Consider the following 22,913-nt stretch of genomic DNA (forward strand, 5'->3'; position numbering starts at 1 on the left):
GAGCACCAAGTGTGTATCCTCATGGTTCCTACATTCCTCGCGTTGTCCCTAAGCACAGCTGCTTGATGCACATCAATCACAGTTTACAAGGCTGTGGCCTCACTGTCAATGATGGAGAGTGTAGACAGTCCCGCCATCACGGGACCAGCTTTAGCGACCTCCCCACCCAGGTCCAGTGATGCCGGCAAACGTTCTGTAAGGCAGGTGGCAGAGTGGAAGGCCTCGTGCAGTCACAGCCTCTCCTCTTCTTTATCTACCAGGAAGCAAAGATCACGTCCTCCTGAATTCACCCTGAGATGGATTCCAAGAGAACAGATCTGACAAAGTTCTGAAACATCCAACCTCAAAGATGGCCCAAATCTCTTCATCAATAAAGCAGAGGGAGATACAACAGCAAGCTTCCATCCTCACCTTGCTGTGCATTTCCCAGGATGGCTGTGGATCCTGGAACCTCTGGGCATTTCATTAACTATTCCACAGAATGGACTTTATCATGATTAATAAAGATCTTATTATTCTGCATTTTTCAAACCTTAAAACAAATTCTGATGGCAGGTGCTTCTGTACTTCACTCACAAGCCTAGGATTGTTTGTGAACATGCTGGCTCCAGATACATCTATATTTTGGACTTTGGTTGCCAGGAAAATTTCAGACTCCCAAGTCTGGCAGCCAGTCTGTGTCGTTACTCCTTTGTATCTGAGCAAGACTCAAGTCATAGAACTGGAGATGCAAGAAACACTCTGACCATCAGATGTTTCCTATGCCTTTGATCTCTGTTCCTCATGTTTCACCAAAGTTGACTTGAACCCAAAGAAACAGAGAAAAATCTCTTTCAAAAAGTCATTTCATCATAGAAACTTTAAAAAATAACCATATTAATCTTTCATCTGATTCAGAAACTATGAAAGAGAAATCTGCCAATAAAGAGACCAGAATAAGAAAAAAAAAAACAAAAACAAATTGAATAAACACAGGAAGTAAATGTTCCACACGTCTGTATTATCCAGTGTGGAACTATCTCCATGGCAATTTCAGACAATGAATATAGAATGTGAAGGGTACATGGTGTGTTGTGTGTGCTTAGACTTTCTATAGTTAGTATGTTACAGTAAAGGGACAATTTATATTTAACCATTTTATGGATGGAAAAAACAAATAACAGACTTGTCATAGAAATATCTTGCCTAATAACCTATGGTTGTACTCACAAATCATATAGATAATTATCCCCACTACAGCCCCACTGTTGTGAAAACAAACCATGATGGTCAAATCCACTTTTTATTTATTCCAATAAATTCAGGTCTCCTGCCAACACAGCAGTAAACTGGGGTACAGTGACTGCTCTGATGTCTTTATGTCTCTGTTTAAAACTTCAGTGATATTGATCTTACAGCAAAATGAAATCTTGACTGCTATAGCAAAAGATCAGAATTGAGAACTGACCCTACTTTATTATCCCATGTGCAAGAATACTGTTCATGAAAGCACCATGAAGACGGATAAAGATCAGCAATGACCCTCCCTTCTGACCTCAGCATGGGCTCCTTTTACTTCCTCCCCTGGACCCCAGCAGCAGGAGGCTTCTCTTCCTCACTCATCACCTGCTTGTCTGTCTCTTCTTTTGAAAATGCAGGCTTTGTAGAAGCTTGGACCTTAAGGTGCCTGCTGACACCTAAAATAGTGCCTGACATGGCAGATTGGCTGATTGGCTCAATAAGCACTGAATGCACTGACTTAGCTTCTGAGAAATGAAACAGAGCGGGTAGCCTCACCTTCTCACAACACATTCAACCAGCTTCACCTTCTGTCACCTACTCATGGTCTGGTTCCATGTCAAAGGGCATGCTGGGACAGACGCACTTTCACTGGTTTGTTTTTCTGCATCCTTCAAAATGTCAATGTAATATTAAAAAAAATACATACAGGAGCCTGATCACTCTGCTCTGCTCTGCCTGCTCCAGGAACACATATGTATGTTTCCTGTTTATCCATCCAGTGTTTCTTTATGCAGATATTAGCAAATTCACCTACAAATCTTCATATCCCAGTCTTTCTTACATAAAAGTACCATACTCTCTACACTGTCCTCCACCTTGCTTTCTGCACTTGGCAATTAACCTGGATATCATTCCACATCAGAACACGGACCTTCCTCACTCTCTTTTAACAACTGCACTGTACACATACACCACGCTTCAACCACTTCCTTATGACTGATGACACTGGGTGGCTTCTGATGTTTAGGCATTATACACAGTTTCAGTGATAACCTTATACAGATGTCATTTCATTACCTGGGCAGGTGTTATGTATAGGGAAGATTCCCAGGACAGGACTGCACATCTGTAATGCTGGTTCATACCACCAGACCCCTTCCGTCAGCTTGTTAAAAATAGTGTTAGCTGGCTATAAAGAGGTATGATGCCTTAAACATGTGGATATGGCATCCATCACTAGAATTTTTCCCATTCTTGTTAAAGGGAATGCTAACCTAATTCTTCAGTTTCATTAAACACAGACACTATTAAAATGTAAATCAATGCACTATCCCCTGATGATGGCCAGTGGTAGTTTTCCTATTCTACTTCCATCCATCAGGTCTCTAGGCTAACAGGTTTTCCTGCTAGCAACCTATTAGAGGCTCTCTAAAGGCTAGCAACAGGCTCTCTAAAAAAGCCTTGAAAGCCTAGTTAATACAGGGGGAATTAAATTTTTATAAGAGTATTCAGCAGTTCTAAATCAGCAGCAAATATTTTTTTCCTCACAATACCCAAAATGACATGGAAAGAAAAACACAAATGAATATTTAAAGCCTTTATTCATTCCAATGCAGGGGACCCCCCCCCCAAACAAGTTTATATTCTCAGAGTTTTTAGTAATTCATGACTCTTTTTCACAGTGAGAATCTAAAATTAGAAAATGATGCCTATTTGCAGAATTAATGAAAAGGTCTTTTTCCCACTCCTTTTAGAGAAGGCATGAGGAAACAACATACTTTCACATGAGAATCTTGGCTTTCAGGAAATTGGCCCTCCAGCTTAGGTTATTTATCATAGTCAAGGAGCACAAAAGCAAAGATTTGCTCTTGTACCAGCGCAGTTTGCTAAATACAAGTATACCAGACTAAATTCATTTCTTTGTTTGATACACAGTTGACCCTTGAACAATGTGGTGGCTGGGGTACCAGCCCTCCTGAAGTCAATAATCCAAGTATAATTTAGAGTGGTCCTTCCATACCCACAGTTCTGCATCCCAAGGATCAACTAACCACATGTGATGTAGTACTATAGTATTTCCTACTGAAAAACAACTGCATATAAGTGGAGCCACACAGTTCAAATCCATGTTGTTCAAGGGCCAACTGTACTACTGTAAGATGCCTTCAATATATTTTAAAACCATTTGGCATGGACAGAATGATATCCTCCCCATGCTCTTGAATGTAAACTTCAATCCTAGAAACAGTCTGTTAACCTTAATCAATAACTCATATTCCATCCACCAAAGACACACAAGAGCATCTTTAGCTGCTGCATTCATACTGGCCCCAAACTATAAACAAATATCTACCAAGTGTATAATGGATATCTAAATTTCATACAATGGAGTCTACAACTACTACACAACAACAGGAAAAAATGAACAATTTACATATGCAACAACATAAATGAATCCCACAAAATCTAAGTATTACTCCATTTATATGGAATTTAGATCAGGCAAAACTAATTTATGGTGACAGAGGTCAGAACAGTGATTACCTCTGGGCAGGGGGATGTTGTTCCAACTGGAGAAAGGGGACCCGGGAGACTTCAGTGATGGAAATGTTCTACCTCTTGATCTAGGTGGTCATTACATGGGTAAAAGTGTTTGAGATTTGTGAACTCTGTGCATGAGTGTATGTGTGCTCAGTCATACCAGACTTTTTGTGACCCCGTGGACTGTAGCCCGACAGGCTCCTCTGTCCATGGAATTTTCCAGGCAAGAATACCAGAATGGGTTGCCATTTCCTCCTCCAGGGGTCTTTCTGACCCATGGATCTAATGCACATCTCCTGCACTGGCAGGCAGATTCTTTACCACTGTGCCACCTGGAAACATCAACTATACTTCAAATTTAAAAACACACAGAAAAACACCACAATATCAAAAAGACTCTCAAAGACTTCAGCTAGCTCTAAATGGCATTGGAAACATTTATGGAGCATATAAAATGCAAGGTTAAACCCCAAACTGGGTTTAAAATGAGTTGACTGCCTCTTTCTCTCTGGTAAGTGTACAATTTATCTAACCAGTATCAATGCTGTTTGTCCAACCTACAGCTTGACCTACAGGTCAAGGCAAGGGTGAGGCAATACCAACCTGTCTCAACTGATCCCATGAACTAAGTCATTTCCAAATTTTCATCTCATCCTGCTATAGAGTCACAGTCTCTAAACTTTGAATCTGCCTGCTCCAAGAACAAGAGCTAAATGAGCAAAATCAGAGCAGCTCCCTTAATGTATTAAACATAAAGCACCATGCCTTAGGGATCATTCAGTTAGTCCTGCTTTCTCCTTCCTCCAATGAAGCAACTATAGCAATATAAAGTCAATTCATTGTATGACTGACCTCACGGGGGGAGACTGAACAGGAACTGGTATTAGAGGATATTAAAAAAGCATTAATTGTATTATTTGTGATCATATCATTTTGGTTATATGAGGAAATTTCCTTCCATCTTTGCTTCTCTCCTACCTCCTTCCTCCCTTTCCTCCTATGGGAGTAACACGTAATCCATACTAAGAATTGTTAGGGTTAGAATGTCAAGATATCTATTTTTTAAATGGACATATAACATTGCATAAGTTTATGAAAGTGAAAGTGGAAAGTGAAAAAGTTGGCTTAAAGTTCAACATTCAGAAAATGAAGATCATGCCATCCGGTCCTACCACTTCATGGGAAATAGATGGGGAAACAGTGTCAGACTTTATTTTTCTGGGCTCCAAAATCACTACAGATGGTGACTGCAGCCATGAAATTAAAAGATGCTTACTCCTTGGAAGGAAAGTTATGACCAACCTAGATAGCATATTCAAAAGCAGAAACATTACTTTGCCAACAAAGGTCCGTCCAGTCAAAGCTATGGTTTTTCCAGTGGTCGTGTATGGATGTGAGAGTTGGACTGTGAAGAAGGCTGAGCACCGAAGAATTGATGCTTTTGAACTGTGGTGTTGGAGAAGACTCTTGAGGGTCCCTTGGACCACAAGGAGATCCAAGCAGTCCATTCTGAAGGAGATCAGCCCTGGGATTTCTTTGGAAGGAATGATACTAAAGCTGAAACTCCAGTACTTTGGCCACCTCATGCGAAGAGTTGACTCATTGGAAAAGACCCTGATGCTGGGAGGGGTTGGGGGCAGGAGGAGAAGGGGACGACAGAGGATGAGATGGCTGGATGGCAAAACAGACAGAGGATGAGATGGCTGGATGGCAAAACTGACTCGATGGACGTGAGTCTGGGTGAACTCTGGGAGTTGGTGATGGACAGGGAGGCCTGGCGTGCTGCGATTCATGGGGTCGCAAAGAGTCGGACACAACTGAGCGACTGATCTGATCTGATCTGATGGTGTACATCATGCCGCTCTGATATACTTACATACCGCACTGTGATTACCACTACAGTGTTAGCTAACACCTCCACTGCCTCACATAATTACCACTTCTTTCTCGTGGCAAGAACATTTACCATCCAGTCTCTTAGCAACTTTCAAGTATATATTAATAACAGAGTATGTTAACTATAGTCACCATGCTATGCATTAGGTCCTTGGAAATTATTCATCTTTGAACTGCAAGTCTGCACCCTTTGATCAACATCTCCCCAATTTCCCCATCCCTCACCCCATCCCTGATAACTGCTGTCCTACTCTCTGCTTCTACAAGTTCAGCTTTTTTTAAGTTCCACATGTAAATGATGATATCATACAGCATTGGTCTTTCTTTGTCTGATTTATTTCACTTAGCATAACACCCTTTAGGTCCATTCATGTTGTTACAAATGACAGGATTTCCTTTCCTTTTTTCGCATGACTGAATAATATTCCATTATATCTATACTATATCTTCTTTATCCATTTGTACATTGGTGGATGCTTAGCTTGTTTCCATGTCTTGGTTATTATCAATAATGCTGCAATAATATATCTTCATTTTACTTTAAAGTATCTTAGCATTTTTTGCAAATGGAGTGAGTTATGGGATTTCCCTGGTGGTTCAGTGGTTAAGCCTCCATGCTCTAATTCAGGAGGCACAGGTTCGATCCTTGTTGAAGTACTAAGATCCCACATGCCCCAAGAAGTGGCCAAAGAAACAAATAAGATAAACAAATGAAGTGAGTTAAATAAGCAAATGAAAGAATGAACAGCTGTCCTGACCCAAGGTGGTTAGTGGAGGACCTGGGTAACAGCCATGCATCCCTCCTCTAATGGTTTACAAAGGATCCTTTACATTCCTTTGTATTCCCAACACCAGAGCAGCTACTTAAGGTGACCACAGAATCCCAGAAGGTCATTTAAGCTCTGCTCACTCAGCTTTGGGGGGGGCTCTGTGCACTACAAATTAGTGTGGCAAACCGGGCTTTGATGAAACAAATAAGTTGATAGACTGGCCTTCTTCTCAGTTCCAAATGATCAAGTAATGGCCAACAGTCATTGAACACTGCACTAAGTAGACATCTGTCCCAAGTTTCTATGACCATATCAATGTACCAAGAAACTAGAATCTCTCATCACGTAATAACACGACCTAACAGAATTAGACAGCATATTAAAGAGCAGAGACACTACTTTGCCAAAAAAGGTCTGTCTAGTCAAGGCTACGGTTTTCCCAGTGGTCATGTATGGATGTGAGAGTTGGACCATAAAGAAAGCTGAGAGCCAAAGAATTGACGCTTTTGAACTGTGGTGTTGGAGAAGACTCTTGAGGGTCCCTTGGACTGCAAGGAGATCCAACCAGTCCATTATAAAGGAGATCAGTCCTGAGTGTTCATTGGAAGGACTGATGTTGTAGCTGAAACTCCAATACTTTGCCCACCTGATGCAAAGAGCTGACTCATTTGCAAAGACCCTGATGCTGGGAAAGATTGAAGGCAGGAGGAGAAGGGGACGACAAAGGATGAGATGGTTGGATGGCACCACTGACTCAATGGACATGAGTTTGGGTAAACTCTGGGAGCTGGTGATGGACAAGGAAGCCTGGCGTGCTGCAGTCCATGGGGTCTCAAAGAGTCAGACATGACTGAGCAACTGAACTGAACTGAACTGAACAGAATTAGTGTATATTCATACAGTAATAGCCATGAACTGCTTACTATATAGCAGAGACTATTTTAAGTGTTTGACAAGAATGATCTCAGTTAATCAATGCAACATCCAAAAAGATCACTGTCTCCATCATACAGATGAAGGGACTGGAGCACAGAGAGGTTAAGAAACCTGCCATGACTACAGAGCCCAAAGGGACAGCACCACTGTTGAGAACGACTCTGACACACCCCATTTCCACATAGTCACACTGGATGTTTTTCACTGGGAGAAAAAGTCCAGGGGTACTCCTCACTGCTGTCCTAAAAATAGTACAAAAGAATGAAAACAAAAGGTAAAAGAGAAAAACAGAATCCAGCCCACAGGCCAAAACACAATGTCCGACATCAGAAAAACCTTTCACTTTGTTTTCCTCATGAAAAATCCAAACCACTTGAGTGCTGCCTAACCCTCTTCTCCAACCAAATCTGGAAAGAGTCAGGAACTCTGCGATTTCCCCTCTACAGAACTATCCAGAGGCTCCCAGTGGACAGCAGAGGCTGAGGCCACTGGACAGCAGAGGCCAAGGCTGCCCAGGAGCCTCTCATCCAGATGTGATGGGCAGCTGCCACCAGTTCCTACAAGGGCACCGCGCAAGTTTCACAGAAAACGTTTCACACACACACACAGGAAATAAAGGAAGATGCCACTGACCATCCAATGCCTTCCTCTAACCCTTCCACTCCTGACAATGGCTTTGAACACATGTATGCCTGTGGCGGATTCATTTCGATATATGGCAGAACCAATACAATATTGTAAAGTGAAACTGGAGCCTATTACACAGAGTGAAGTAAGCCAGAAAGAAAAACACCAATACAGTATACTAACGCATATATATGGAATTTAGAAAGATGGTAACAATAACCCTGTGTACGAGACAGCAAGAGAGACACTGAGGTATAGAACAGTCTTATGGACTCTGTGGGAGAGGGAGAGGGTGGGAAGATTTGGGAGAATGGCATTGAAACATGTAAAATAAAATATCATGTATGAAACGAGTTGCCAGTCCAGGTTCAATGCACGGTACTGGATGCTTGGGGCTAGTGCACTGGGACGACCCAGAGGGATGGTATGGGGAGGGAGGAGGGAGGAGGGTTCAGGATGGGGAACACATGTATACCTGTGGCAGATTCATTTTGATATTTGGCAAAGCTAATACAATTATGTAAAGTTTAAAAATAAAATAAAATTTAAAAAAATAAATAAAATTAAATTAAAAAATGAAAAAAAAATTAAATTACTTCATTAAAGGGTGTCTTCAAAGCTAAAATGAGATATAACACTTTAAAAATCAGATTGAAACAACCTATCCTAGAAAAGGTGAGGTGTCTTAGGCTGAACTGGGGACACTGGCTGTTGGAATGGTCCCACTCCAGACCTCTTTCCCTCCATTAATCCAACAGGAGTAAGTTCAGGGTGTATCGTGTAATCTTGGAAGAAGTTACAGAATTCTCAAAGGACATCAAAGTCAAACCACAGCACATGGAGCATCTGAAAGGCAGAGGGAAGGTTAGACTAAAAACCAGATCAACGAGAACCAAGAGTTCTAAGTCCAAAGGGCTCAGTAATTAATTATTGGCACGGATGTTTCTGCAAAGGGCCTTGATCACAAAGAGAAAAAGAATTTTTATCTTGGCTACTTCCCCTACTTGAAAAACCTGAGTTTCCTCAAAAATTAGCAGGCTGAATGAAGAAGATAATTAAGGCGAACAGGCCATATTTTCCTATCTGCCATGGAAATGAATGAACACTGGTATCGACAAATAACAAGAGACTCTTCACATGGAACCACTTCCTTTCACTAGCCGGGAACTTTTCGTTCCTTCTCCAAATTTATTATTGTTAAAATTAGTATTTGACATTCACCAAATGCCAACAGCAGGCCTCTATCTGCTATTATGACTACATCATTTGTTCCCCCCTGAACTGACTTTCAAAACATTGTTAACTTCAGCCCAGAAAACTAGAGTCAGGCACAAAGATAAGGAAGGCAATTCAAAGTTATACTAACAATAAAAATAAATTAGCAATACAATTTTCAGCCGTTGTCAAGGCATGCCTTATGGTTTTTACATTAAAAAGACTGGGAACTCTTTTCTTTCTTTCTTTCTTTTTATGACTTCAAACAATGCAAATGCGATTGTTATAATGGCTTAAGGCAAGTCAGGAACAGAACTTGGGGCGATCTCCTGTCTAAAAACATGTGTTGACATTACTAGGCAATGAAACTTTGCAAACTTAAAGGCAAGTTCCTCTATTCTGCCTCCTTTCTTACCCATATTTTGGTGCTAAGCATCTCACAGTTGGGAAAGGCGAGGCCAACATGGAAGCCAGTAAGGTAACCAGAGACAGGAGGCCGATGCCCATACTTCAGCCACAATAAAAACGGCAGAACCAAAGCTACTTCAAACTAAACTGTAGCCATGCAGTTCCAAGGTGGTTTCATTTCAGAACTCTCATATTAACTCAACTAGCATATTCTCTTCCTCAAAGTCTCAGAGACCAGGGAAATGGCGATGTCCATGGTCCTTCTCATGCCCGACTGTATGAGCACAGTCATGGTTCATGTCTCCAGGAAGGCAATTACACTATTATATTGGAACCACTAAATTCTATGCTTGTCTGTCCCTTTTCCTCCAAGACAGAGCCCTCAAAGAGCCCAGACACCATTTATCCATCTGTCTGTCTGACAGCAACACCTGGCTCAGACTGGACGTCCATCATCTCCATTCCATAAATACCGAATAGATGGTTATAAACACAGAATACCCAAGAAGACTTTCTGTTCATAAATATCCTTCCTGCTCCAGCCAAAATTTCACTGTTAAAGGTTAATTCCTTTGGCTGTGTCTTCCAGTCTTTAACAAAGCAGATCTCTCTGAAGGGTGTCACTGTTTTCTCATCTGCTGTGAGAAACTGTATAAAGGGAGTAAAAGGAAATGACTCAAAACCAAAGGGAAAGATTAAAGAGGAAAAAAAACAGTGAGGAAGAAGAGGAAAGAGTAGAGGAAATGAGAAAAAGATAAGGTGGGACGGAGGCAGAGCAACGCCCGCCTTCTTCAATTCTGCCTGGAATCCAGCATCACTGCCTCCTTTCCTGGAGGAACTGAGGGTGTTCCCGGGTGTACTCATGCCTACCGTGCTTCCCCCTACAAATGAAATGGACGAAGCAGGTTTTCACTGTCCCCAAAATGCTCAACGGTAGTTGCCAGTTTCCTTTTGATCCCTTTTTCCTTTTTAGAAAAGAAAGCAAAACAAAAACAAAAAAGAGCACTCCGCACACCACCTTTCACCACCTCAAAAAGCAACATCCTTAGACTTCTGACCTGAAGGTGAAAGATCAAGGTTCACAAACTGTTTGTCGCTCAGTCGTGTCCAACTCTTTGCAGCCCCATGAACTACAGCCCACCAGGCTCCTCCGTCCATGGGATTTCCCAGGCAAGAATACTGGAGTGGGTTACCATTTCCTTCTCCCGGGGATCTTCCCGACCCAGGGATCAAACCTGCATCTCCCACACTGCAGGCAGCTCAAGGTTCAGAGTGACAACTAAAAATAGTGACCAGGAAAGGAAGGGCTTTGCAGATCCAACTGAAATAAAACAATAAGAGAATGAAGTTGTGCTTCTATATGATATTTAAGAGAAATCAAAATTTTAAGAAAAAAACACTAGGAAAGATCACTTGAATAACTCCTTGAGCATATGGTTTAAATTTTATTGCGTTTTCAGTCCATTCTAACTCATTAATAAGACTCAGAGAATTATAACTGCTGCATTTTTATGCCATCAAAGAGATTCTCTTTTAGACCTTTAAATGAAGTAGCAAATTTCCATTCTTTTCACCTTTCTGTGCATGAAAATTCTATTTATAATATATACATATGTATATGTATACATATATATATCCAAAAGGACTAAAATACAACAAGAGTGGCAGGGAAAAAAAACAAGCAACAGATCTACTCTTTCATAATTACTACCTATTTTAAAAGAGACTTTTATCAGGAGTTACAAGGGATAAACAAACTCCAGGCCCAGGGAGCCTCATCTCTGTCTTTCATCAGATTTAAAGAGAAGTTTCTGCTATAAAGTAAGACACGTCAGGTCACTAAATTTTTCCCCATCTTGTTTGGACAAACGAAATCTCCTCAGCCTGCCTGGTATCCAAGACATAGCAGGAAAAATGAAGGAAGTGCTGGCTCCTCTCAGGACTTGGGGACCAGCAAGTTCAAGTGCAAACCACTCGGGAATGCAGCTCCACAGCTTGTTCATGCAGCAGATGTTGACACAGATGATGCTAAAGGAAGGAGAGAGGATGAACAGTTAAAAGGGAGAATCCACAGTTGTCACCACAGCTGAGCCCTCACATGCAGGCTAACAATACAATGCACATTCCGGGTGCATCAATTTCATCTCCGTGGCACACGGAACGGTGATAAGGCTTCCTGTAAATAAAAAGGGATGTGCATCCACAAAATAATTTTGAAAACATGTGGCTCTTGCTGTCTGGCCTCCAGTAAATAAATGCACTCATAGACAAGCACTTTCAATAAATATGAAACCACAACAAACAACCGTTCTGGTCTCTGAAACACACGTAGTCTTTTTACCCACAGAAAGCATCTGTCATATAACTTCAAAAAATGAGCTGCGGAAAAGAAAAATAATTTTAGCCTGTGGGATACAGAACAATAGTCCTCAGACAGTGAGGCACTGGGGCTGGGAATACAAGCTCCTGAGAAACGCAGACAAGAATGTCTGACCTCTGTCCTACCCAGACGATGGTCTCCTACCCATAAGAGGTGCGTGGCTTGGTTTTAATAACTGGAAGGGGAAGATGAGAAAGACTCCTGCACCAGAAGGCTGAGGTCTTGGGAAGATTCCATGGAAAACTCAAATCTAATACAAGTATTATGTCTTTCTAAAAGACAAAAATGGAAGTAACATAGTGCTGTTTGAGGATGTTGCTTATACTTAGTGTCCAAAGGCAAGTCTCTTCATTTTTTTGTTCTCTAACTGAAGTCAAAACTGATAACTATGTAGTAGAATGGGGCAAAGCAAAAAGGAAAAGAAGACATCCTCTATGCTACAGAGAATAAACCCATCATGTCTCTACCTCGATGCCTCAAACTTCAGAAGTTGTGGCAAGAATTTTAAATCTTAAGGTTAATGATCCGTAGCATGACTCCAAAAATGCAGACCCAGTGCCCCTAGTAAGTGATCTGCAGTAGTAAGCAAATATGATTACAACCATGGCATCCGGTCCCATCACTTTATGGCAAATAGATGGGGAAACAATGGAAACGGTGACAGACTTTATTTGCTTGGGCTCCAAAATCACTACAGCTGGTAACTGCAGCCATGAAATTAAAAGACACTTGCTCCTTGGAAGAAAAGCTATGACCAACCTAGATAGCATATTAAAAAGCAGAGACGTTATTTTGCTGACAAAAGTCCGCCTGGTCAAAGCTACGGTTTTTCAAGTAATCATGTATGGATGTGAGAGTTGGGCCATAAAGAAGACTGAGTGCTGAAGAATTGATGCTTTTGAACTGTGATGGAGGAAAAGACTCTTGAGAGTCCCTTGGACTGCAAGGAGATCAAACCAGTCAATCCTAAAGGAAATCAGTCCTGAATATTCATTGGAAGGACTGATGCTAAAGCTGAAGCTCCAACATTTTGGCCACCTGATGCGAAGAACTGACTCATTAGGGAAGACCCTGATGCTGGGAAAGATTGAAGGCAAGAGAAGAAAGGGACGACAGAGGATGAGATGGTTTGATGGCATCACTGACTCAATGGTGTTTGAGCAAGCTCTGGGAGTTAGTGAAGGACAGAGAAGCCTGGTGTGCTGCAGTCCACGGGGTCACAAAGAGTTGGACATGATCGAGCGATTGAACTGACTGATAATTACAATATTTAACTCCTGGACCAGTGAAATTAATACAAAGAGCATCTCAGCAAATAGGAAAGTGGCCACAAGGCAAAGACTTTGCCCAGAGAGCTCTACTGTTGGAAAAGCCTGGACTGAACATGCCATTTAAGAAAAGAAATGAATTAACGTCCTGGGGAGTTAAGCCTTTTCATGCTTCTAATTGAGAGAGGACAAGAGCCATACAGGTAATTCCATCAGGGCAGAGGACCAACAAGCCGTTACCTGATGTGAAGCAAAGGACGAGGGGTGGGGGGAAGAGGCCAAGAGCTGTTCAGAACGAGGATTCTTCTCCAAGGCAGGGCTGAGATCGGGCGCCAAACTGAAAAGGATGAGGACCAATGGAGCCTTAAAGCCTGGCCTAACAGACAGTGAGTCGTCCCTGTGACACTGAGATTCTAAACACAACCATTCACCAGGTGAGGCCTAACTCAGAACACCCAGCAGAGACACAGAGCAGAGATGCGGCAAGGAGCAGGGCCTCAAACGTGTATTTGTTCTGCAGGCTGTTGGTCGGGGCTCTCGAGACAAATGGAACCAGAAGGGGATACAGAGAGATATCTGGGGAGACATGTTACAGGAACTGGCTCACACAGTTATGGAAACTGAGAAGTCCCACCATCTGTTGTGTGCGAGCCAGGGAACCCCAAAAGCCAGAGGTGAGATACCTTCTGAGTTCAAAGGCCCAAGAAGCACGGAAGCCAATGGGTTAAGTACCAGAGTCTGAAGGCCCGAGAACCAGGAGCTCCGATGTCCAAGGGCAGAGGAAGATGGACATCCAGCTCAAGAAGAGAGTGAATCTGCCCTTCCTCCATCTTTTTGTTCTTCTAGGCCCTGAGGACTGGACGAGCCGTCCCCACACACACGTTAGGGAAGGCCCTCTGCTTTATGCACTGCACTGATTCAAATGCTAATCTTCTCCTGAAACACCCTCACACACACCCAGAAATAATGTTCAACCAGCTACCTGGGCAACCCCTTAGTCCAGCCAAAATCTATTACTGCAACAATGCTCTGAATCCATGGCTTTGCTTTTCTTTCTTTTTTTGTGATTTTTATTAGTCAATATACACCAAGTGGTTCCTGGAGAACCACGTGTAAGGCATTTTGGGGAGACAATAAAATAAGATCCTGTTGCCCTTCAAACCAGGTGAACCCTGAACAAGCGTTCCAAAATTCCACGTGTTGGAACTAACAGAGTCTGCTTCCCTTGGCCCAATTTCATCCTTCTTTTGTTGACTGAATCATCAAGGAAAATTGGAAGGCCGGGGGCAGAATGGTAAGAAAACCTAGACCATTTTGTTAGAAAAAGCAAATATAAAAAATATCAAACCCTTCAATCTGAGAAAGGAGCAAAAACAACAACAACAATAAACAATCATGTTGCAACCTGGAAGAGGAAATGAGGGCGGAAAGAATATCGATCGTTGGCAATTAAGTCCTGTGGTCTGCAGAAGAGCACTCTGTAGGGATGAGAACAAGCAGCGAATCTCCAGGAAAGGGCCAGGCATCCAAGGATCTGAGGCTAGGAAAGGTACTCAGCTGGGAGACCAGGGGATCTCCACGTCGCTCTTGTCTCTAAGAGAAGACCAGCATAAAGAGGGTAATTGTGAGGTGTGTTGAGATGAAATCCAAACCAGCACCAGGTGTGCAGTATGTGGCCTTCTCCTGGTGACATGACATCATCTGTGCCCCACTCACCACTTCCCCAATGCCCAGGATCCATATGAGTGCGGTCAGTGGTTCTCAGTTATCCAGTGAGAGCTGGTGAGTGGTTTTGCAGTATCTGCATTTACTTTAATTGGCTGGGTCTTACACAAGACTCTCCCCAAGGATCTCCCCTTGCTGTGTAGGCTCTCCCATCACTGATGCATCTCCATCTTGGGGGCAGATGGCTGGAATCTGGGCTTCAAAGGGTGCAAAGTGTGACCCCAATGAGAGCAGAGAACGGGTGACAAGGAAACCATGAGGTTGGACAATGGGGAGTCTTCAGGGAGCAAGCAACCCCAACAATTCCAGTGGCCTAGGTAAGTGCTGACACTTACCTATGGTACCTACGGCACCTAACACCATCCATCCATCCAACTATCCATCCATCCATCCATCCATCCATTCCCACTTTGGAGGGAAAGTAAAAGACTTCAAACCTGGCCCCAGCCTCCTGGGTTGGACCTGCCAGAGACACATGAACACAGACAGAGCAGACAAATGAGCCCCGGAATCACCCACAGCATTGCCTGCAAGCGCATGTGGGCGGATGGAAAGGATTTGGAGACACAGCTTCACACGGGTGAGAAGCTCTCTGGGGCTGTCTTCCCTCCTCCAGGGGCAAGTTCCAGTCCACCTCCTCTCTCACTAACAACAACTCCGTCTCTCTCCCTGTCACCAAAGGTGAAGAACTGCTCCCAGTCTCTGGAAGAAGAATTACGCCAGCCCTGGTGCACCTGCAGACCTGGAAACCATCCATCCTCAGATTCACCCCAAACTCTTCCTCACACAGAAGTCAGACCCAGAGGATCCCCACAGCCGGCCGGCCCTGCTTGAGGAGATGCGCTGAGCCTTCTTGGCTGTCTTTCCCCAGGTTGACCTGACGCTCCAGACCCCAACTTGCAGCTAAAAAGAAAATCCCAGTTGGAGGTCCGTAGGCTTTCAGGAAAAGAACAGTCAAGAGCTGCAAGAGGCTGCAGAGAGCGTCTCCACATCCTCACTGAAAGCGAGGAAGTTGTAAATCTTAGAATGTAATAAACAAAGCACGGATAATAGCCATCACTCCTGGCTTCCCTAGGCAAGCCCTTCAGGAAAGCTGAGAATTGCGTGAAAAGTCAGACGTGGTCACACAGGCACGATGAAATGCCTGAAAGGCAGGGACACTTCCCCACGGCCCCACCCCCAGATGGCGAGAGACACACATTCCACCCCCAACCCCCTGGTTGCCCCTCACCAGCCACGCAGGCACTCTGAAGAGTCACACAGGCTCTTCTTATTAGTGCATGTTTTAAGCAATTCATTCCCTAGGGAGATGGGTACCATTTATCACTTCTTGCGGTGTGTGATTATCCGGTTCCCTTGGGGGTGTCTGAAGATTGATCCCACACCCCACTCAGTACCTGAGTCTGAGACAGGCCTGGGACCCGGGGCCCTTTGCTGCAAAGCCTGCACCTGGACACATCTCTCCTCGAGCTACAAAATGTAAAGAAACTGTATAGGACTAAAAAGAACTGCCTGCATGGAGCTGGGGCAACTTCTGGGCCCAAAAGATACAAAGAGACCATAGCCCCAGCTGCCATTTCTGAGGAGGCTGGAGTCAAAGCAGGGTACTGCACATGCCCCCTGCACACAGCACCCGGGTAGTGCTGGGGAGTCAAAATGCCTAAGCCACCCCTCCAACCCGACCCCTGGACACATTCCTGAAAAGTGTTAGTTAACTCAGTCATGTCTGGCTCTGCGACTCCATGGACTGTAGCCTGCCGGCTCCTCTGTTCATGGAATTTTCCAGGCAAGAATACTGGAGTGGGTAGCCATTCCCTTCTCCAGGGGATCTTCCAGACCCAGGGTCTCCTGCACAGCAGGCAGATTCTTTACCAGCTGAGCCACCAGGGAAGCCCAGGACACAATCCTACCCTCATGCCATATAAGGATCAAGCGCGACTCCCTGCCCCCAGAAGCGAGTGAGCAAGGGAACCTGCTGTTTGTTCTCACCACCGTCCTGCTGTAGCAGGGGTCCCAAAAAAGCCTTGCCTGAATTCCTCCTGTGGCCTCTAGTCAGACTGAATCGAGAATTCAATCCAAAGAATTGATGCTTTCAAACTGTGGTGCTGAAGAAGACTCTTGAGAGTCCCTTGGACTGCAAGGAGATCAAACCAGTCCATCCTGAGGGAAATCAACCCTGAATACTCATTGGAAGGACTGATGCTGAAGCTGAAGCTCCAATACTATGGCCACCTCACGCGAAAAACCAACTCATTGGAAAAGACCCTGATGCTGAGAAAGACGGAAGGTAAACAGAGAAGGGGGTGGCAGAGGATAAGATGGTTAGACAGCATCACCGACTTAATGGTCATGAATTTGAGTGAACTCCAGGAGACAATGAAAGACAGAGGAGCCTGGCATGCTGCAGTCCAGGAGTCTCAAAGGGTTGAACACGACTTAGTAACTGAACAACAACAGCAAAGGAGGCCAAGAAGTCTGATTGGTAACAGGTCCTCACGTCTCATCCTAGAGACTGAAGGATCCCAGCCTCGGATTCATCCAGACCCAAATGCAAGCCCGGCTCCCTCCCACTCAGTAAGGAACCAGTTAAGAGCTGACCCCAGTGTCCACTTCTGCCCTCAAACACCAGGGAAGATAGCACAGTTGTGAAAAACAGCTCAGGGGCTCCAAGCGGCACATTGGCGAGGTGATGCAAGTTTGATTAACTTCCCACGAAACTCCCTTTAACGTTTTGGTTTATTGTTTCCATTTGTTCTTCCTCTCTCTACAACAGTCATAAGACACTGAGAACAAGGTGGAAGAAGATACATTTCGGAAAATAAGAAAATGAGGCCAGGCTCCCGATTTGTTATGCAAAAGCCCATAAAAGCATTTAAAAATATGAATCATGCTGAGACACAAAAGCTCCAACATGGCAAAGCTCCAAAGGGAAACTAGAGAGAAATCCAACACTCGAGACACGTGGGTTCGGGCTCCAGCTCTGCCCCTGGGGAAGCGTGTGGTCGTTACTGTCCAGGCAGCTCTTGAGCTAACATTTATTCATCTGCTAAATCGGCAACGTCCTGCCTCATTCCCAGACTATGGCGTGTGGCCCACAGTGGGAAGGTCGCATAATTAATTCAAACAACTTGGGGTGAAAGCTAATTTGATTCAGGGGAAGGTCTAGATATTCTGAAGCAATCTGATCTCTTTCATGCTCATCAGAAGCAAAACCTTGGTGCAGCAGGGCACTGCCCCCCATCACACTGACATCAGCCCACTTGCCAGAGGAGCCAACTGTCCCCACGACACTTGGCTCTCTTATAGTGTTGATGGCTGCCCTTGGGTTCAAATGTATCACGTCACTTTGTCCACCAATCCCTCTTTTTATGGCAAGTACCAAGGTCAACATCAGTTTAATCCCCTCCAAATGCTCACAAATTCCAAAAGAGCCGGATCTGAAGTGATAAGGGGTTTTGACGATTATCCTGGATGCCGACTTGTGTCCGAGAGAGAAGGGCAAGAGAGAGAAGGGATGTGTGCGTTTCCATAACTGTGGCTGGCGATTCAAATGAGCCAAGAAGTCAGAGGTTGCAAAGAATAAGAGGAGAAGGCAAGTAAGACAGAACATGAGAGACAGAACAGAAGGAGTAGGTGACCCACGATCACCTAAGGGACCCCCACACTGGGCGTGCTAAGGAATTGCTCTAAGAGCTGTCTGCCCTTAGCCCAGGGGGCACAGGGGGCACCAAACCAGTAACTTAAATCCAACGAATGCAAACAGTCGTGCATGCACAGCCCAGGGACTTGCCAGGAGCAAAAGCTCAGGAAACTTGCAGCTGCAGACACTGTGCTCTGCTCTCGTCCTCCAAAGGCCTCTGTGTGTACACCTTCCTCAGACCTGACCTTGGTGCCAACAGTCTGCCAGCCCCTGTGCTAAGCGCCAGCACACCAGGATGGATGTGTTGAGTCTCAGGTGTCAGGAGAGAGACAGCAGGGCTGGGAAGGGCCACTGTGACGCTAAGTGGCCAGGAAAGAAAGCTCGGAGGAGGCAACATTTAAACTGCATGAGGAATAGCCAGGAGAGAAGGTGGGGGCGAGGAGAAGGAGGAGGCAGAAAAGAAGAGGAGCTGGTCCAAGCCCTGAGCTGGGGAAGCTCTTGGGTGCCAGAAGCCAGTGGCTGCAGGCGCTGGTGAGGGAGGCATGAGTTTAAGAATGAGAGGGGAGATGGGGAAGGGGGCAGAGGCCCCACATCTGAAGCCCTGGGCCAAGCTAAGGATGCAGGGGTGTTCTCTGCATGCAGCAGGAAACAGATGGAAGCTTTGAAACAGGACATGCCTAGACTGACTGCCGTACCCCCAGGGTTGCCGGGAAGCTCGCGTGGAGGAGGCAACACTGAAGAAGGACAAAACGAAAGGGGGACAGACTGGAGAGCCACCGCCTCTGCCCAGGAGAGAGAGTGCCTGGGACTTGGGTGGTGCGAACAGAGATGGGGAAGGACAGACAGCTCTGATGGCTGACACAGGGCAAAATTCTGAAACCGGAATAAGAAACCTCAGTGAGAAGAAACAGTAAGGTCTGAGTCTTTAGCAAGTGTTGGCTTGTGGTGACCTCAAAACACTCAGACCAACTCCCAAATCCGGAGCCCAGGTGACAGGGCTCTCAGGAGCCAGTGGGGCTGTTCAATGGGCCAGACAAAGGCTGATGCATTCCTGCCACGAAAGGATGAGCTCCGTAAAGCAAGGAGCATACTGCTGGCCCCGTGACAGCTCTCAGGGAGGGGAAGACAGGAAACCCAGTGAAGAAAGGGGGACAGAAAGCCGGTCTCCCAGGCTGCCAGGCCAGGACAGCCCAGGCTGGCTCTCTCCCCGCTTCCACCTCTGCCCTCCGCCCACCTGCATCCTGCTCCGCCCCACAGGACACCTCACTAGGCAGCACTGCGATGTGCGTGCATGCTCAGTCACTTCCGTGCTGTCTGACTCTGCGACCCCACGAGACGGGAGCCCTCCAGGCTCCTCTCTCCGTGGGATCTTGCAGGCAAACTCCTGGAAGGGGCTGCCATACCCTCCTCCAGGGGATCTTCCCGACCCAGGGATCGAACCTGCAGTGCAGACAAATTCTTTATCGCTGAGCCACAGGGGAAGAAGCCCTGGCACTGTAACAGGGAAGAACAAATCTGATTCAATATTGGATCTGGTTTTTTTCTTTGTTTGTTTTTTTATTTTGACCTTTGTATTCTATTGCTTTTCCTTCAAGTTAAGAATGTCGTCTAGAGCCTGACACAGTCAGGATAGCCTATTCTCAAGCCTATGACCTTTAAGAGTATAACACTTTTCCATTCCTATAGAGAGAAAAAGTCGCAGAAACAGAATAATATCTGTTTCGATGGAGGCTTAAAGGAACATTGTGATCTGACCAACGTGGACAAAAGATTCCAGTCTCAAGAAGTTTGCAACCACCAATCAGATCCCTCCCTCACCTTGCCTTTTAAAATGCTTTGCTGAAAGCCTTTGAGGAGTACAGGATTTCAGGGGGCATGAGCCACCTGTCTCCTTGCACAGCCCTGCAATAAACCTTTCCACTCCAAACTCGGACGTTTTGGTATTGTTTGGCTTCACTGTGCATTGGACCCACGAAAGTGCATTTGGTAGCAGCCACATACAGGCTCCCATATGTGACCATCTGAAGAGCAGAGGGCAGGAGAGCGAGCTCAGGGTAACATGCCCCCAGGGTACCAGCAGTGGCCTTGTCCCCACGACCATGGCTCCTTCTGGTACCCTTGGCGCCCTTCTTCAGGGGTCCTCCCTTTGTCCCTTTGCCAGGGAAGGGGGTGGGGGGACTAGACTTTGGGTACCCAAATCTGTTGCTGATTTTTTCACCTCCCGCTTTGGTCGTGAGCCCTTACTGGAAGCATCTAGAGTGGGTTCCCATCTGAAACAGTAGGGATGTTCAGGTGCCCAGGTGCCTGGAAACCCTCTAAACCAGAAACACAGCCGCCCGTCCAGCAGAGGGACGTGCCTTCCTGGTGCTCGGTTGACTCCACATCTGGTCCATTCCCAAGCGCAAAGATGTCTCAGTAAAGAGGAATCACTGCCATGCTCAAAATAACAGCTTCTCACACAGGGTGCGCTAGAAAGGAAATTGTACCATAATAACAGGATCAGCTAAAGTTGGCTAAAGTTAAAGAGCTGACACATACCTGGCTCCGGTACAATCACCTCGAGCCTGAATTCTTTAATAGCAGGAGAATTTTCTAGTTATTATTCCCAGTTCTGCCACCAACACATTCAAAAATATAATTCTTAATGCAGGATTTTACAGTCTTCTTGTCATCATACACAAATCAGGACAACTGATACGTGACAAGGTCTTATTTGTGAGGAATCCTACTTTAATCCTGCCCCTGTATTCACTCGTTTGACATATCTTTATCAGTATTTGTTGCCACTGGAAGGCACTAGGCCAACCTCAGAGAGAATGACCAAGATGCAGTCCTTTACCCTAAAGGAGATGAGATTCTAGTTTTAAGGAATGAGATCAAGAAAACACGCAATTAAATGCAAGGCAACAAGTGGAGCTCAGAGCTCAAGTCAGGAGCGGGGGGCATCTCCAGGAGTAGAAGCGTCTTATTAAGTGTGGAGGAAGGAACAGGGAAGTTTTCTGGACAGACTGAAATCCAAGCAGAGGCTAAGAGATGGGCAGGAGACAGTCCGAGGGGGTCAGGCTGGATCCACATGTGAAAAGTGGAACAGGTCCCATGACACAGCCCTAGGCACTCAGAGTACTGAAGCTGAATGTACCCAGAGGTATGCAGGTGAGGAGGCTCCAGGGGGCGAGTGTGACACCTCGTGAACGACCTGACCAATAGGGAAACTACGGTTTATCATCCCAACCGGGACACGCTGAGGAGGACGTGCATGTGGGGAGACACACCTGAGCTGGGACTGTCCTAGAAACACCAGACACGGGGTCGCTCTGCTTACACGACACCCGGCACTGCGCACGGACGAGCGCCTGCCTGATGGAGTCTGAGCGGGGGAGGAACATGAGCAGATCTGCGCTTCAGGGAAATCACTGTCGGCGCCTCGTGGACACTAAGCTGGAGAGAAGCTGGCCCAGACCATGAGAGTGGGGAAGCTGCTGCTGCTGCTGCAGAAATTCAGGAAGGAGATGGGCTCGCCGCACGGGGATGGGGAGTGAGGAGTGGTCAGTGTTCACAGATGAAGACAAGACACTGACACTGAAATTTACCATATGGGAGAGGGGTTAGAAATGGGGGCTGAGAGGAGAGACGCCGGTAAAGGAAGGAGCCCAGCTGTTGACGCCTGAGTGGGGCCAAGAGAGGAAAATGAGAGGCCTCCAGGAGACGAAGAACTTGGCGTGGGAGCAAGGGAGAGGGTGGGAGCAGGTTCACTCAGGACATGCTGGGCTTGATTTTTCAGGGACGTCCAGGGAACTGATAGATATAGGGGCCAGGGCTTGGAAAGGAGCCCCAGGATGGAAATGGGGGCCTGGGACTTGCCAGCACTCGGGTGATGATCCAAGTGCCCCTGGAATGGGCAGCTGTGACCTTGAGAAAAGTCTCGATGGAAGGCTGGGGCGTACAGGCTGCAGTGAGTGGAGGAGTGAGGGGACAAAGAAACAAACTGGGCAAGTTCTGGAGGGTGTACTCCTTCAGGGGCTGGGGGACATCGAATAAGACAGAGGGGACTTGAAGCAGAAGCTACCGATGTACTCAATAGAGGGCATGTCCCCACCTGGGTGCTAGCAATAGGCCTCCTTTCGTCCATTCGGGATCTTCTTTATTTCAGTTCCACCAAAAAAAACCTAAAACAACTAAATTAGTCAGGATAAAACATCCATGGCTGTCTGAACAAACCTTAAGGGAAACGTTTCTTATGCTTAAATCTGAGACACTCAACTTGTCATTGCAAGCTGGCTTCAATC

General features: G+C 45.5%; 1 protein-coding gene and 1 non-coding gene across 3 annotated transcripts in view; both read right to left on the reverse strand.

The window, feature by feature from the left end:
* Positions 1 to 22,913, reverse strand: part of CAMK1D (calcium/calmodulin dependent protein kinase ID) — a 401,474-nt gene that overhangs the window by 319,424 nt on the left and 59,137 nt on the right. The gene's annotated exons all lie outside the window — the stretch shown is intronic.
* LOC133259953 (U6atac minor spliceosomal RNA) lies at positions 2,392 to 2,520 on the reverse strand. The gene has a single exon (XR_009740619.1). It is a non-coding gene; the product is annotated as a U6atac minor spliceosomal RNA (small nuclear RNA).

This window comes from Bos javanicus, chromosome 13 (assembly GCF_032452875.1).
Source record: "Bos javanicus breed banteng chromosome 13, ARS-OSU_banteng_1.0, whole genome shotgun sequence".
NCBI lineage: Eukaryota > Metazoa > Chordata > Mammalia > Artiodactyla > Bovidae > Bos > Bos javanicus.